Consider the following 16,868-nt stretch of genomic DNA (forward strand, 5'->3'; position numbering starts at 1 on the left):
TCAAATTAATTATTAGTTAAGAAATTAAACACTATGGAAGTGGTTAAATGAAATCCCATATAGTTATTTCCTTACTGAAGAGAATTTTTAAAAATGGAATTGTGTCTTCTGGTTCATCATAGGAAATGCACAGGAAATTTTCCTGATGGGTTGAAATCCTGCATACTGTATGCTCACAGCCCCAGTCACCTTTATTGCATAGGCCCATCAAGGATGACATTTTATATTAACTTGAGGGATTCTTGGATTAATATTTGTCTGCCCTACTAGAATGTTATCTCCCTATGGGCAAGGACTGCATTAGTTGCTGTTTTGTTATGTTTTCAGACTCTTAGAAATGACTGCAAGTGTTGGCACATAGTATGGCTTCAGCAAACATTGGTTTAGTATGAATGAATGAATGAATGAATGAGGTAGCATTTGAACAGATTAATTTGTTATTTGGTTGAATGCATTCATCCAATCCTTCATAACTAACAATATTTATTATTCCACAAATATAGCCTCAGAGGTACTAGAGGTTACAATGATTAAAAAGTAACATTTTTTTCTCAAAGAGTTTAGAATTTACAAGTCTAACCAGAATGTAAAAAAATCAACTGATACAAATACAATATGCAATGATAAAATGCAATGAGCAATGACAGTGGAGTAAAAATGCTACAGGCATAGAGAAGGTTGGGAGAGACTATCATAGTCTGAGAGAACAGAGAAAGTTCATACAGGAACCTATGAGGTAGGTCGTGATGAATGAGTAGGATTTCGGGAAATAAAAATGAAAGTAGAGGGAGACTAAGAAGAGAAGCGACCAAAAGTGATGTTTTTATAATAGCAAGTAACTACATATTGGCAGAAAAACAAAACAAAAACAAAAAAGTGGACAATAAAACTAAAAATTAGACTGGGACCCCCATTTGCCAGTCTGAAGAGTTCAGATAACTTTTATGAAACACTAATCACATAATGTCCTACTGAGAAATCTTTACTGTCTCCCCATCATAAAAATTAACCGAGACACATTCATATTTTATTTTTCTTACACTTTTTGGTTGCTTACTCATTTATGGCCTCTTCCTATGACAACAATATTATAACGTAATTTTCTGTAGAAAGAACAGAAAGATGATTTCTTTTTTGGTGGTATGATTAATCACAATTAAAGATTATTGATAATTTAGAAAAGTTTCTACTGATTTTACAACTTCCTATTGGTAATGTCACACTAAGATGGATTCTGATATGGTGAAATACATAAAATGTACAACTTTGCCCAGAGACGTAGGTGCTATTGTTTTATGTACAAGAAATCTAATAATTATAATTCATATATTAGCCATCAGGAAAGACAAAAAAATAAGTGGTGCATTTATAATTGTATATGCTGCATTATTGGACATATTCTTGACAAGATAGAACTTGTTTTGACTAGACATTGATGAGGACCAAATCCTTTACTTCTAACTGCACATATCTCATGATTGAATTTCCCCCATGCCAGCCAGCTTCAGGCTCTATACCTGTCAAATCCCCTAATTCTGGCAGCCTGAGAACATGTTCATATCAATATAGGACCTCTGCTTTGTGTCACAAGTCTGGCTGAGACTGCAGAGGAGGCAACTGGTGTATTCTTGGAAACCATTTCTACACCTGAGTAACTAGCAGTAAATCAGCTGCACGAGGAAGGGACTATGAACCACTTAACAGACCACACTAAATTCACCATAAATATATCTCCAACTCAGTTTCCTCTGATCAGTATTACCTTAGTCCTGTGGGCAAGTGATCATTCCAATGCCACTTCACAGAGGAGGGTGGGTGCTGCTGGGGGACTTGTGATGGAAGGGATGTTGAAGTGGAGAGAGATAGTAGTCTTAGCCAATTGCAATTAACATACCTTATCTTTGCAAATTTTATGAAAATATATGACCCACTGAACATATTGCTAGACATATTTTAAGATGGCCCCAATGATCCTTATCTCCTGGAATTTATAATCCTATGTGACCTCCTACCCTTGAGTGTAATTTGGCCTAGAGATTTGCTTATAACCAACAAAATGTGACAGAGGTAATGGGATTAAGTTATATAAGATAGCCATTTCCAACTTGCTAGCGAACTCTCTCACTTGCTGGCTTTGTAAAGCAAGTTGCCATACTGGGGAGGCCCATATGGCAAGGAACTGAGGGTGATTTCTGGCCAATAGTCAGTTAGAAACAGAAGCTGGAAGTTATCAGTTCAACCACATTTGAGGAACTGAAAACTGTCAACAACCACATGAGTTTGGTTATCAATCTTTCTCCTGTTGAAACTTTGGATGAGATCCCACCTCTGGCCAACTCCTTGATTGAAGAAGCTTTATGAGAAATCTTGAATCAGAGGACCCAGATAAAGCCATGTCTGGATTCTTGAACCAAAGATGCTATGAGATAAAATGTGTGCTGTCTTAAGCTGCTAAATTGTGAAGTAATTTATTACATATCAACAGAAAATGAATACAGGCCCCTTCTAGGGTCTTGAGATTGGTACAAATAAAGGGCCTCAAAGCTTGATTTATTTGCTTTATGGTAAATCTGCCTTTGGATATGAGCCTGAACCAGAGCTGTAGTCATGGGAATAGCACATTAAAATCTTATATAATCACACTTTATACTTTATCATTTTTTTCAGCATTTTATCTCTGGGCAGGCAGCATGGTTTGGTGTTGGTGGTCGCTCAACTGAGTAAAAGATAAGTCATCTGCCAAAGGTAACAGCTAGAGGGGGCTTAATGAGAAGTTTCTTCGAACCATTTTGGAGAATTAGGACATCAACAAGAAGTGATAAACATAAATTAGGGGGAGCAGGGCAGACACCCGAAGTTAGAGAGCATACATTTAACAAATCTCATCAGCATGATTTTCTTACTTTCTCCAGCAAAGTTTGGCAGCTTTGGTGTGGAAGCTGAGAAAGAAACAAGTGAGGGTTACTTAACGGTGGAGACTTGTGGTGTGATAATGGGATTCTGGCCCAACTGGATGGCAAGTAAAGTTAGAAAAAGGTGATGTATTGTAATAGGATAATTGGAAGACACATAGGGCCTGTAAGTCACAGTGAAATGGGGAAAGAGGTTCAGTGGATATAACAGAAGAAGAGGAAAGGGGAAAGAATGACACAGTCAGAGAAAGACTTTTTGAGTTTGAGAACTTGGAAGTGGTATATTTTTGAAGGAAGATGATGAGTTGGGGTTTGGTCATATAAATATATGGCTGAAATGGAGGCAAAAGAAATTTCATTGAAGTTTAAAGCAAAAATTATGACACCAAGGGTCTCAAAATCAGTAATTGTCATCAATAATCTTTGAAGTTATCAAAGAAGGCTATAGGAGACAAGATATTAAAAAATGACTGTCAACTAGATCCACTGGTATAATCCTGCCTACTTTTGACTTCTGAAAAGATTTTTTTTTAATGTGGCACTTCTAAATTAATATTACCAAAACACATGCTATCATTCTGTTAATAATAAGTACAACATAGTCAATATTTTATCACAACTTTTTTTTTTTTTCGGTACGCAGGCCTGTCACTGTTGTGGCCTCTCCCGTTGTGGAGCGCAGGCTCAGCGGCCATGGCTCACGGGCCCAGCCGCTCCGCGGCATGTGGGATCTTCCTGGACCGGGGCACGAACCCGTGTCCCCTGCATCGGCAGGCGGACTCTCAACCACTGCGCCACCAGGGAAGCCCCTATCACAACTTTATATGGAGTATACTCTTTAAAAATATCAAATCAATATTTTGTATACCTAAAGGTAATATAAGTCAACTATACTTCAATTTAAAAAAACACTGAGAGGAAATTATCTATATGCTCCACCGCTTTCAATTTAAAGAAATACAAATAATATTCTCCCCAAGATGAACAGCATCCGCCTCCTTGAGCAGCTCTTTTATGCTGCATCTAATTGATTTCAACCACGTGATTCATTAACAGATGCCACCAACAGGCCATCTAAAATCAGTTATCAGTAGGCATGTAGGGTCACAGTTCCTAACTTAATCTCATCTCTTGATCCTACAGAGAAAAAAGGTCAGTTGTTTTGGCCAGTGAGCATCTTTCCAGGTGCTGGAGTAAGGACCTCACCTAGCGTTGGGGAAACCAAGATTCCAAAGTTGAGTGTTGAAAGGAAAATGGAGGTTAATAAGTCATAGGAGCAAGCATGAACCGGTCTCTAAAGACGTAGCTGTAATTTTAAAAGTTAGCCATCTCCTTTGAAAGACTTTTAAGTATTTGGGTGAATTCCCACACAATGGGTCCTGCTTCCTCATTGTGTCACAACTCAAATTCGAGACTTGCTAGCAGATAAAATGGAGGCACTGGGCCTAGGCTATGTCTATTAGAACCAACAGGAGGATACTGGTCTTGAGAGGAGCTTCCATTTTGGCTCGGGCACGTGGCAACAGATGCATTAAACTTTCAGCCTTGGCAGTGGCAGGAGCCGCTTCCCAGAGGGTTCAAGGTGGAGTTCCTGGCACAGAAGTAGCATGGACGGGGTGGCAGCTGCCAAGTTTCCTCCAGTACTCAGCGGGGAGGAAAGCAGCAGCGACGGAAGGTTTGTTCATCAGGCCAATTCTGTCGTGAGGTTTGGGGCTTCATTCCTGAGAATTAGCCTGAAGTCTGGTTCACCAGCCTTCCTAGCAATTTTGAGATTTTTGAGTATGCTTTGAATAAACTGCCTTTTTGCTTAATCAGTCAGAGTCATCATCTGTTGACGGCAACTAGGAACCCTGACAAACATTTCATGTTAGGGTGGGAATATCACAAGGACCTCCAGATGGCGTTTCTAAGCGAATGCTTTTCCCTGAGGATTGTTTCAGCATTTATTTCTCACTGTGCTGTGAGGAGGGTACAACTACATGTAAATCACTAGGGATGGGGTCCACCACCCTCTGGTTTCAGACTACCACTCAGGATGAGAAGGGAATGGATAGTAGATAAAGTCTAGTGGAAGACTTTTGTCATTTAAGACCTTATTTATCCAACCATGCTTTACTGAATGATTACTATGTGCCAGACCCTTTGCTACACTCTGGAAAGAAAAGTGCAGGGAAATGTGACTTGGAGGAACAAAAACTCATGTAAGTAGATAAATCACAATGTCATACAAAAGGAACGATTAAAGCAACTTGAATAAAGTGTGATGCCACAAAATACCTTAAGATAAACCCATATTAAGTGGCAACATTTAAAAGATATGTTTTATGATAGGTTAAAAATATGAAAGGAGCTCACTCTACCCTATTTACCCAGAAACTTCAAGAAGGATCAGAGGATTGCTTCAAGAACTCACAGCTTTGTGAGTCCTGTAAGGAGTAAATAAGTTGCCTAAAGAATAGCATTCAGCTGAATAATGGTTTAAAAAGTAAAAAGGAAAGTGCTGGAGGGATGTGAAACAATATTCCACCTTGGCAGCTCTGGTGCAAACTCCATCAGTAGCAGGGTGGCAGTAGTGTTTGAAGATAGAATGGAGAGATATTATTACTCTTAACTATTGCTCTAGATATTACAGTGCTAGAGCATTATATATTTTTGATCAGGACTAGGTAAGGAGAGTGATTTTTTGGTGGGGGGAGAAGCACTTTGGGGGTCTGTGTGGCTTTGGGGGAAGGAGATATCTTGATTTAGAGGCATATTTGGCTGTAGCGAATTTAAGGAAGAGGTGAGGGCCAGACAAAGAGAAGGAGGTTCAGGACTCAGGAAAAAGAAGAAAATAGGGCATGAGGATTCCTTTTTACTTCCTTTTTAATTGCTAAATCAATTCACCAAGTAGGGAAAGAGGCTGGAATTGGAAATCCAGCCATGACTCTGTGGTTTAGAGATGCTACTTGGCAGTTATAAAGATTGTATCTGTGGTAAAGGATCCTCAGTAACTAAACAATACCTGATATAATTGGAAGAGTAGTTTGTCGCTTTAAGTTGCCTAATTTACATCCAAGAACTAGTTTAAGTAATGAGAGTCACTAGCTTTTAAAAAATCTATGAAAACATTAAAATGTATGCGACAACATTTGGCAAGATGTTTTGTAGTTGAGAAAACTATGCCCCATATACTTCACAGATACAAAAATACAAACTAACATAAAGCATGGAATTAGATTTTTAAATGACAAATAGAAAATTAGGGCTGAAGATATCTAGCCAGGCTAAGGAAAAATGACTTGTCATGACAGAGAAGAAAAAAAAAGGATTTTTCTAAACTGTCAGTTGATTATGAACCTTTCAGTGATATTCATAACACAGTATTTTTTTCTAGCTTAATAATGTATCAACTTACATTGATCCATCGGCTGACCTACACTACATTTACCAGAATTCTCCTTCCTGTATGTTTCTGGTGACATTGGGCCACCATGGAAGGATGGAAGCTGGGCCTATAACTGTTCACCTTCTCTTGGATCCTTCCTCAGCTGCTTTGTCTCCTGGGCTAGGTGTGTGTGTTTAGTTCTGTGAAGAGGTACCTGGTGTCTGCAGATGTCTGCTTCACCAAGACCAAAGGCAATGCGAACTGATCTAGGTTTTAGCCTGCCCCCCTGGGTCCTGGCTCATGCATTTGGGTTCCAAATTGTTGCTGCTCTCCCCCACTTTACATCCATCTGTCCTTCCTTACTGCCTACCCAACCTTAACCAGCTTGACCAGCTGAGTAAGGTCAGATCTCAATGACAAATTCCTGTGTATGTATACATGCACACACAAATATGTATGTATACACATACGTAAAAAGTATGCATATGTGTACATGTACACACTTATACACATACATAACCTCGATTCTGGATACATGGGATCACTTAGATCCATAACCAGAGAGGTAAAGGTAATATCTGCCGACATGTTTAAATTACAGTACATATAATTGCTCACTTTTTCTCACTTCTGGTTTTCCCAACTCCAGTTTTCTATCCATTTACCTAGTGATGTTACAAAGTAAAGAGCTATTGTACTATATTCTCTAGGAGTGAAATCTAAGTAGTCTCATAAATGAAACCTGATAATTGAAACTATAATTCAAAATGACATTAGAAGGAGGAGGATACTGAAAATTTCAAGTGTTTAAGTAGAGATAAAGGCAAACTAAAAGTTCAATGAGGTTTTCAGTTTTGCTTCTTATGTAGAAGTGGAAGAAAGAAGACATTTCCTTTGCCTTCTACTCAGGAGAGCTTCAACCTCTGGATTAAGGCAGGAGTCCATCAAAACTGTCAATAGAACACTGCTCTTAGGTCAAGCCTCACACCTGGTGGTTTACTGTGTTTATGTACGGGCTACACGTGCTTTCTTCCTTATGAGAGAGACATCATTGTGGGAAGTATTACTGTATTTTTATAACTGGAAATATTTTAGTATATAATGTTTAGAGGAGGAAGAAATTCATATTATTTGATATCTACCTCATGCATGGGATTGTGGTAGGGACTTTACCTTTAGCATTTCATTTAATCCACAAAACAATGCTGTGAGGTTGGTACTGCTACCAATATTTTACAGATGATCGGACAGGCTCAGAGAATGTATATAACTTGCCTGTAGATACAGAGTGGAGTAGGGCTGTCAGACTTTAAAGTAAATGCTCTTTCTATAAAACTGCACTGCCTCTTTTACAGTGACCTCAATTCTGAAGAGAATAATTACAATAATGGCCTAATTTCCTCATTGGTCTGAAGAAAATGTGGATCTGCTGGAAATGTTTTTATAGTAACTGACTTGCAGTTGAGTTATGTGCTCCGAGCATATTTAATATAATATATATTATGGGCTGTGCCTTTGCCAAATCACTTCTCTCAAGAAACAGAATAACACTGAGATTAAGAAAATGAGTTCTGAAGTCAAACTGCATGAGTGCACAGAAGTGGTGCCACCACTTACTTTGTGACTTTGGGAAAGTCACCTAACCCCTCTGTGCTTCAGTTTTTTTCTCATCTTTAAACCAGATCTAATAACAGTACTCACATGGTAGTGTCGTTAGGATTAAATTACATATTTTGTCAAAAATCACAAATCAACACAAACAGTACTTACTGTGGACTAGACATTATTTAAGTGTCTTGCATATAGTAAATCATTTATTAATTACATCTCTATGAGGTAGGCTTTGCTATTATTTCCATTTTGCAGATGATAAAATTAACGCAAGAGGCTAAGTAATTTGCTCCAGATCACCTGCCTATTAAAACCTGGTATTCGGCTTTGGAGTTTATGATCTTAACCACTAAGCTAGACTGTCATTTTGCTTTGCACAAAGTTCACGCTCATAAATGTTAACTCTAGTATACACTTTCAAACTTCTTCCGGCGGACCTGATGTCATTAAAGTGCGAGCACTGAGTTCATACCTGTACAGGAGGAATCGACACACCTCACATGGAGCTGGATGGAGTGTAGTCCCAGAGGCAAGATCGCAGCTTTCCTAAACATGCTTCAGGGCACATCAATGAGGGCCAGGTACCATTCTGCCTGAAAGAGTAAGAATTAAATGCTGAATGGATTTATTATGAGCAACAAGCTCTAGTGAAGGGCTTTTGGAGGTATCCACTTAAAATTTTTTGCTTGTCTGATGTCGTACTATCTTTTTATTCTGGAAAATTCTGTATTTTACCCTGCTCTGGAAAAGCTGTGGTGTCCCAAAAGAAGTTATATATGAATCATCATCTATACTATAAGCTTCTTTGAAATAGAAAGCAATCTTTGGAACGTCATTGTTCTCTTAAGATCCAGTTGCTGACATATTTTCATGTATACAGTGGTGTGGTTCTCAGTCACACCTCTGGTTGCTTATTTATATCAAACTGTTGCAATCAGTGTCTGACTGATTCGTCATAATGTCACAAATGCCTAAAGTAGAATCAACACGTTAGGCATTCAATTAGTATGTACAGACTTTGTTTTTAAATTCTTTACTACGAAGTCAACAGGTAAACCAAAACAGGCTTTTTTTTTTTTTTTTTTTTTTGCAGTACTCGGGCCTCTCACTGCTGTGGCCTCTCCTCCCGCCGCGGAGCCCAAGCTCCGGACGCGCAGGCTCAGTGGCCATGGCTCACGGGCGCAGCCGCTGCGCGGCACGAGGGATCCTCCCGGACCGGGGCACGAACCCGCGTCCCCTGCATCGGCAGGCGGACTCTCAACCACTGCGCCACCACGGAAGCCCAACAGGCATATTTTATAGATCAGTGGTTCTCAAAATGTGGTATCCAAAGCAGCAGCATCAGTAACTCTTGGTAATTTGTTAGAAATGCAAATTTCCAGTGCCCATCTCAGACCTATGAAAAAAGAGACTTTGGGTTAAAAACCAGCAATCAGAGTTTTTATAAGACCTCCAGGTAAATCTGATGCAGAATAAAGTTAGAGAATCGCTGCTGTAGATTATACGAAAGCATGTCTGAAACACACATATCCTATAACTAACTCGTGAAAAAGAAGTTTGTCGTTTATCATTCTTCCTAATTCAACTTTAAACGGGAGCAGTGGTGTTCCTTCTTTAGGCATTAGAAATATTTTCATGTTTTGCAGTAGGCCAAGGCAGGACTTAGAATAAGAGTAGCTTCTAGATTCCTTGGTATTCACAAATCAATTGACTCAGAATCTCTGCGGAGTGGAGTTGGGGTAGCTGCATATTTAGTAAACACCTTTGGAGTTTCTTATGCAAAGTAGGTTTATGAGAACCTTGGCATAAGAGCAACTGTAGTCTGAGGAACTTCAGTGTGGATAGACTTGTGAATTGCTTATGTCCCAGAGGGAAATTAGGTCTGTTTGTCCTGAAGCCTGAGGTTGTAGCTACTGAAACAGTATTCTTTTTTTTTGCCTGATAGTATCATATTTTACTAAATAAAAGCCATCTCATCTTTAGAATTCCACAATTTCTCTGCCCTGCCCTCTGTAGCTTGGCACCTAATTTCAGGTCTCTCAGTGGACAGTATTTTACTATCCCGTAGGAAAGCACACTACAGTGATAAATGAAGGTTGACCACGGCACCTCCAAAGAATACCTCTTTCATTGTCTCGTATATGAGAAAGTTTTGTTATTTTTCTCATGGTTAAGACACTGACTCCTAATCAAGTGTGTTATCCAATTATCAGTCACTAGTTGTTTGGAGCAGGCAAAAACCTTATTTCAAGAAATCTTGTGACCAAATTTACAGGCAAGAAGAAAACACTAATTAGAGGTACACAGAAATAAGCCTTGTATGAAATAAAATTCTGTAGGAGATGCTGACAAGCTGGCTTTCGTACTTGGAGCACTTATAACAATTTCTTATTATAAGAGTCACACGGCCCCACCTCACCCAGGGGCCTATGGATAATATCTCTAGGATTCTGAAAATGTGTGAAGACGAAGGTAAGTGAGAATAACTGACTCCATGCTCTGGAATAAGAACTAAATACATTTCACAGTTCGTGATGAAAAACTCCAAGTAAGAAATCCGCAGATATATGTGGGGATATCTAACTGATGGATCGGAAATGGAAAGTAACCACAAGCTGGGGAGCGTAGCCTCGTGGTGCTGGGAAAGGGAAAGAAATGGCTGATCAGATCTGCCTAGAGCTGGATCCAGGAAGTGACTAGGGGGTAAAGCTCTCTTTCACCAGTGAGGAAAGCAAAGCTGACTATCTAGATTAATGCTAGGGCCCCAGGTTTCTTGTTGGCACATGTGAATGAAGCAAAGGTGAGAGTTTGAGAAACTCCATGCCTGATCCATGGAGTGGCAGTTGGGGTTTCAGGCTGGGGCTGAGTGGATCTCAGTAGCCATGGTTGCACCTTTGAGGGCAAAATAAGGTACGTTGCTCCTTTCCCTGATAAGAAGTTATCAGCCTGCTTGGGGCCCTGCTTTTGCTGTCAGTGCGCAAGTGAGGATATCCCAGGTCATCGCATCAGGGCATGGCCAGTAAACTGCTTCCTCTCCTGAGCAGCAAGAGCTCCGGGGCTCGAAGGCCACCTGGCTTCACTCCCCGCACCTGCTGGATGTTTATGTGAACATATCTCTAGAGACAAAGTCCATTCGAATTAAAATCAAGCAGAACCTTCAGGTTTAGGCTAAAACTATTCTTCTAGGCAGTCTCCTGATGGCTCCTCTATCCTTCCTGGTCCCTGTGTTCATACATTCCTTGAATTAGCTGAAGAATGCAATCTAAGCAAACTCCAATTCCTTGCTGAGACATGACACGAATTTCTTCTTTACTGTCGTTTCTTCTTTCTCATCTTTCTGGCCCTTTTACCCTGTTAGCACTTGGCTAGACATATTTTCTGCACCTACACTTTATTTAGTTGATTCTCTATCAGTTTCAGAACAACACAGATTTGGATTCAGGAAATAGGTACTTTCATATATATATACATGGAGTCCTCACTTTGCACCGTTCCAACATACATGAATTGCAGTTACCTTAGTTAATGACACCAAGTCCCTCAACACCACAGTTGTTCAAATTTCAGGTTCCACAGTGTATTTACTGAGTAATTGCATAAAGTACAATCTTTGCTGCTGGCTCACAAATCACTACATTAACGGATGCCAGTCATGGTCAGCAACCCTCACATCGCCTTTCAAACGCTGTCAGAGATTGGTCTCTACACACTCATCATTCAGTCCATACACAGAAAACAACGTACGTAGCTATGTTGCTTCCCAGTTTCCTAGCAGGAAAGAGATAATATAAGCAAAGTAGTTTAACATTTAAAGCACTTACTACTGTCACTGTTTCTCTTAGAGACTTAAAAATGTGAAAATTTGCTTTTAACCACTGAACACAAATTCATTAACCAAGCCAACGGGCCAAGGAGGTGTTTTAACTTTTAAATCCTATTTACTTATATGGACTTTAGGACAGGCTCTGGAAACTACAACTGAAGAGCATGTAACTTTAGCTGAATTTGGGGAGAAATGAGTCATAAAGCATGCAATTGAAAATGTTTAAGCATTATGGCAGGAAGAAAATCAGGTAATATCTGCAGTAGGACAGAAACTGTTACCATGTGGTGCACATACTCTGTGGGATTCCGATCAGATGTAAATGAAGTTAAGGGAATGTTGAAACTGCTGCTGCGCTTCTAAGGGCTCTATATATGCAGCCAGAAGAACTCAGTAAAGATGACCTCATCAGCGTAAATGAGGAAGGGCTTGTAATGAAAAAGATGATGAGGTCCCGGAAGTGACACTGACAAAAAGACCTCACATTAAAGGAACTCTCAGAGGTATTTCATGCTGTGAAAAGAACAAAGGATAAAATGTTGGTTAAGTTGACCCCAATTTAGAAAGGAATATGACAATTCACCAAGGTGTAATAAAGATGCTTGTTCCATACTGTGAGTTATCGGATGAGAACTGTTCAAACTATTCTTGATAAAGTTTTTTAAAAAGAAATAAAGCACTTTAATTTTCAATGTTTCTAATACTTTAAATTACAGTGTGCTAAGTAAATGTTAGTTTTACTATTATTTTAAATGTACCTATAAATTTAGACAATAAGAGAACTTTTAATGTTTTGGCAGAAAATTTGAAAGGTCACAGAAAAATCATAATTTTTTCCCATCGATTATTAACATTGCTTTTCACTGTTTCAGCTTGCACAGTCATTTTTATGGTTCCTCACTACTGAGCAAAGAAAAGATTGCCATACACATCAATATAGCACAAACACAGAATTTTTAAATGTGTATAAAGATTTATTCATTTACTTAACGGGTATTTGTTTATTTAGCACCAACTATTTGCCAATCACTGGGCAGTGAACAAAACAAAGTCTCGACCCTCATAAATAAAGTTAAAATATGTCTAGTGAGGGCTTCCCTGGTGGCGCAGTGGTTGAGAGTCTGCCTGTCGATGCAGGGGACACGGGTTCGTGCCCCGGTCCGGGAAGATCCCACATGCCACGGAGCGGCTGGGCCCGTGAGCCATGGCTGCTGAGCCTGCACGTCCGGGGCCTGTGCTCCGCAACGGGAGAGGCCACAACAGTGAGAGGCCCACGTACCGCAAAAAAAAAAAAAAATGTCTTGTGATTACAAGAGCTATGAAGGAAAGCAAAGCTGAAAGATGAGATGAGATCGAGAGTACAGGGTAGGGGAATGCTCTCCTATTCTCCTGTAGTGTGGTCCCTGAATGCTTATCCACAAGGTGATGCTGAACATAGAAATGCAGGGGTCTGGAGGATGAGAACACCAGGTGAAGGAAATACTAAACGTATTATTCTCTCTTACACGAATGAGTCTACAAAATGTGTACTTGGTAGCTCAGGAGCCAAGTCTTGGTGAAGTCTGGACAACAGCTGTAAGGCTGTGGCTACATTTGGAAGCACATAGAATGGTCACCATGTGATGAGCCGTAAATGGCTGTGCCTCCAGACCAGTGTAATAATAGTGCATTGATTCATTTTCTGCCTTATGACTTCTTGAAAAACGTATCGATTCAAATTCTGCTTGTTTTCCCAGTACTTAATTAATCAGAGGTCATTCAGTTGAGAATGTAGTTTCTACTACCCAAACATTATCTTTTATTATATGTCAAACACTCTATGGGTAACAACTCTCACATTTATTATCTTTAAAAAAAATCTTCAATTGCAGTTCATATGTTTCTAGGCTTTTGAGATATATTATGGATTCATAGGTCTTAAGTAGCCTTAACTTGTATTTATTCATTTCTACAAGCAGGCCATAAACTCTGTTTTTTGTTTTTTGTTTTAATTGATGGATGGCAATTGCTTTAAGGAGAAAAAGACTACTCAGCAAATTAGAAATTAAACACAGTCCACTTATTTGTGATCAAACAGGAGAAACAGGCGGGGAGGAAAACAATACTTCGTCTCATCTCATATATGTGCTAGGAATTGTTTTAAGTACATTTACTAGTCGAATCTTCAAACAGTCTATTTCGAATTGTTTAGGCTACTATACAATAGTAAAGGATACTATTATCCTTGCTTTGCAGATGAAGACCAGACTCAGAGAGCTGGTAACTGGGGTCTGGCATTTGAACGTAGGCAGCGGGACTCCAGCGCCTTTATTCTTAATCACTGTCTTAATCACTATACTGGACTGAATTGCAGGGCCCCATTGTATAAGAAAACATGTCTCTGAGAGCAGAAGAGACAACAGTTAAGCGGGAATATTGCCATATGCACTTCATCTTCCCAGGGTCGTCGTTGTGCAAGAATCATTTTGCTCCATGAGAGGTTCACTCAAGCAGAATACTGAAAAAGATCAAAGCTCTATATTCAGCTTAATAATTTTCGAGAAAGAGAAGGTAGATTGGATCAATTGAAATACTAATTGTACTCACAGAAACACGGTTATTTCTGTGGAACAAAATATCGACTATTAGAAAGTTCAAGAGAACTAAAGGGTTATTCTGGTTATGTGCGTGTGCATGTGTGCGTGCGTGCGCGCACACACACACACACACACACACACACAGCCCAATTGATATAAATGGAGGCTCTCTGAGTACGATGGAAAATCAGGCTCTAGGTACAGACCATAATGAATGTTTCACAGGACTAATGAATAAGGAGATTCTAGCTAATAGAATCAGGAAGGTTATTATCTGATTCATGAAAGCTTTTAGTAATACATGAATGTACGTTTTTAAAAAGTGTGGCATTTACTTAGGCCTCACTTTTATCACAATCACTTAATTATTAATAAAACCACAGCTTTTAAGATGAGCACAGTAAAAATGAATTTGAAAAGGTGATGTGGAGATAAGCAGGCTTTTACTTCTGTGATTTATATATTTGCAAAGTCAGCCTGTTTTAGTTCTTTTATTCTTGCGCACCAACATAGCAGTTTAGCTTCTCCTTGGAAGGAGAAGGTAAAACAATGAAGCAGTCCTTAAGTACTTGCATATAAAGGTGAAAGGCGCTCCTCTCACTATCCAAGTTCACCTCCTTTGTCAAGGATATCGAAGGATGCTTCTTGGGAAGAATATATTTCCCGAGGCAGAGGAAAGTGATCTCACTTTAAATAATGATTATATATAAGTTTAAACCCCTAAAAATTCCAAAACGATTGATTTTACAGAAACATCTTTTAAATAGCTGATGTTAAATGATGTGGAGGACCCAGACTGAGTTGTTTCTGCCTTCAAAGATCCTGACATCTACTGGATGCCTCATAGAGAGGCAATGGGGTGTCTTTGGAACTCTTCGCTAGAAAAGACCTGAGAAGGAATTTTAGCTTCACTTCTTAGGATGACGAAACTTAATACATTCCTAAATATCCAGCTTTCTTGCTTGTACAATAGGATGATGATATCATCTATTTTTTAAGAATTTTGTGAAGATTAAAAATGTCTAATATGTCCAAAATTTAGTACATCTAACACAGAACTCTTTGCCCTCTTTCCCAATGAAAAAATTGTGTTTTCCCCCAGCCTTCCCCAACGTATTAAATAGCACTATCTTCCATCCAATTTCCCAACACAGAAATGGAGGATTCATACTTGATTACTTTCTTTCCCTCCTGCCTACATTTAATACAGGAGCAAGGCCTAAGAATGCTCACTCAGAATGAGTTCTTGAGGAATTCCCTGGCGGTCCACCGGTTGTGATTCCACACTTCCGCCACAGCGGGCAGGGGTTCAATCCCTGATCAGAGAACTAAGATCCTGCACGCTGCGTGGCATGGCCAAAAAAAAAAAAACAACTGAGTTCCATATCTGACCTTTTCTTCTCATCTCCTATCCTCTTTCTCCAGGACTACTCAATAATCTCCTAAGGTTTTCTCTGTCTGAACCCTTTCCCACACTTTATTCTCAACACTACAGCCAGAATGATTTAAATGTATAAAATAATAGATCATGTGATCCCCTTGCTCAGAATCCTCTAATGGTTTCTCAACTCAATTAGAAAGCACTCTAATCTCTTTACTGTGGCTTTCAAGAGCCCACATGATCCAGCTCCTATCTCTCTCCCTCTCTTGGCCTCTTACTTAAATCTCCTGAGTAAGTTCATCACATCATTTAGCCCTATTTATGGTCCTTTGTTCCCAGAACACGCATGGCTCACGCTTACAGTCTCTGTGTGTAGATTCACATCTGGCTGGCTCTTTCCTGTCACTGGGGTCACCGCCTCTTCAAGTACGTCTTCCCTAACCGCTGCCCCCAGACACTACCACGTTATCCTGCTGAATTCTCCTCAGAGCACTTCCGTGTAACCAAAGTGACCACCTCCTTTAGAATCCCCAGAGCAGGGATCTTGTCCACGTTGTTCACAGTCACATCCCTCAGGTACTAATGTTGATCAGTCTACAATTAGGGACTTAATAAATATTGGTTGGTTGGCTGACCGGATTAATGTTAACACGTGTGAAATTCTAGACACACAATAGGCACATGGCAAACGCAACATACAATTAGTAAGTACTTAAAAAAGTGTATACCAAGCTCATAGAGAAAGAGAACAGATTGGTGGTTGCCAGAGGTGGGGGTGGGTGGGTGAAATGGGTGAAGGGAGTCAAAAGGTACAGACTTCCAGTCAGAAAATAGGTAAGTCATGGGGAGGTAATGCACAGCATCATAGCGACCATAGTTATACTGTATTTTATACTTGAGAGTTGCTAAGACAGGAAATTTTAAAAGCTCTCATCACAAGGAAAAAATTCTGTAACATATATGATGACAGATATTAACTAGAATTACTGCCCTGATCATTTCCAACATATACAAATACTGAATCATTATATTGTACACCTGAAACTCATGTAAGCTTGTATGTCAATTACACCCCAATAAAAATGTATAAACCTTTAAAATATGGGACAGGATATGTTAAAAGCTATAAAAATCTAGTAACATAAACGCTTCCTTTATATGAGAGTTTAATATAGACTGGAAAATTTCAAAATAAGTC

This window comes from Phocoena phocoena, chromosome 9 (assembly GCF_963924675.1).
Source record: "Phocoena phocoena chromosome 9, mPhoPho1.1, whole genome shotgun sequence".
NCBI lineage: Eukaryota > Metazoa > Chordata > Mammalia > Artiodactyla > Phocoenidae > Phocoena > Phocoena phocoena.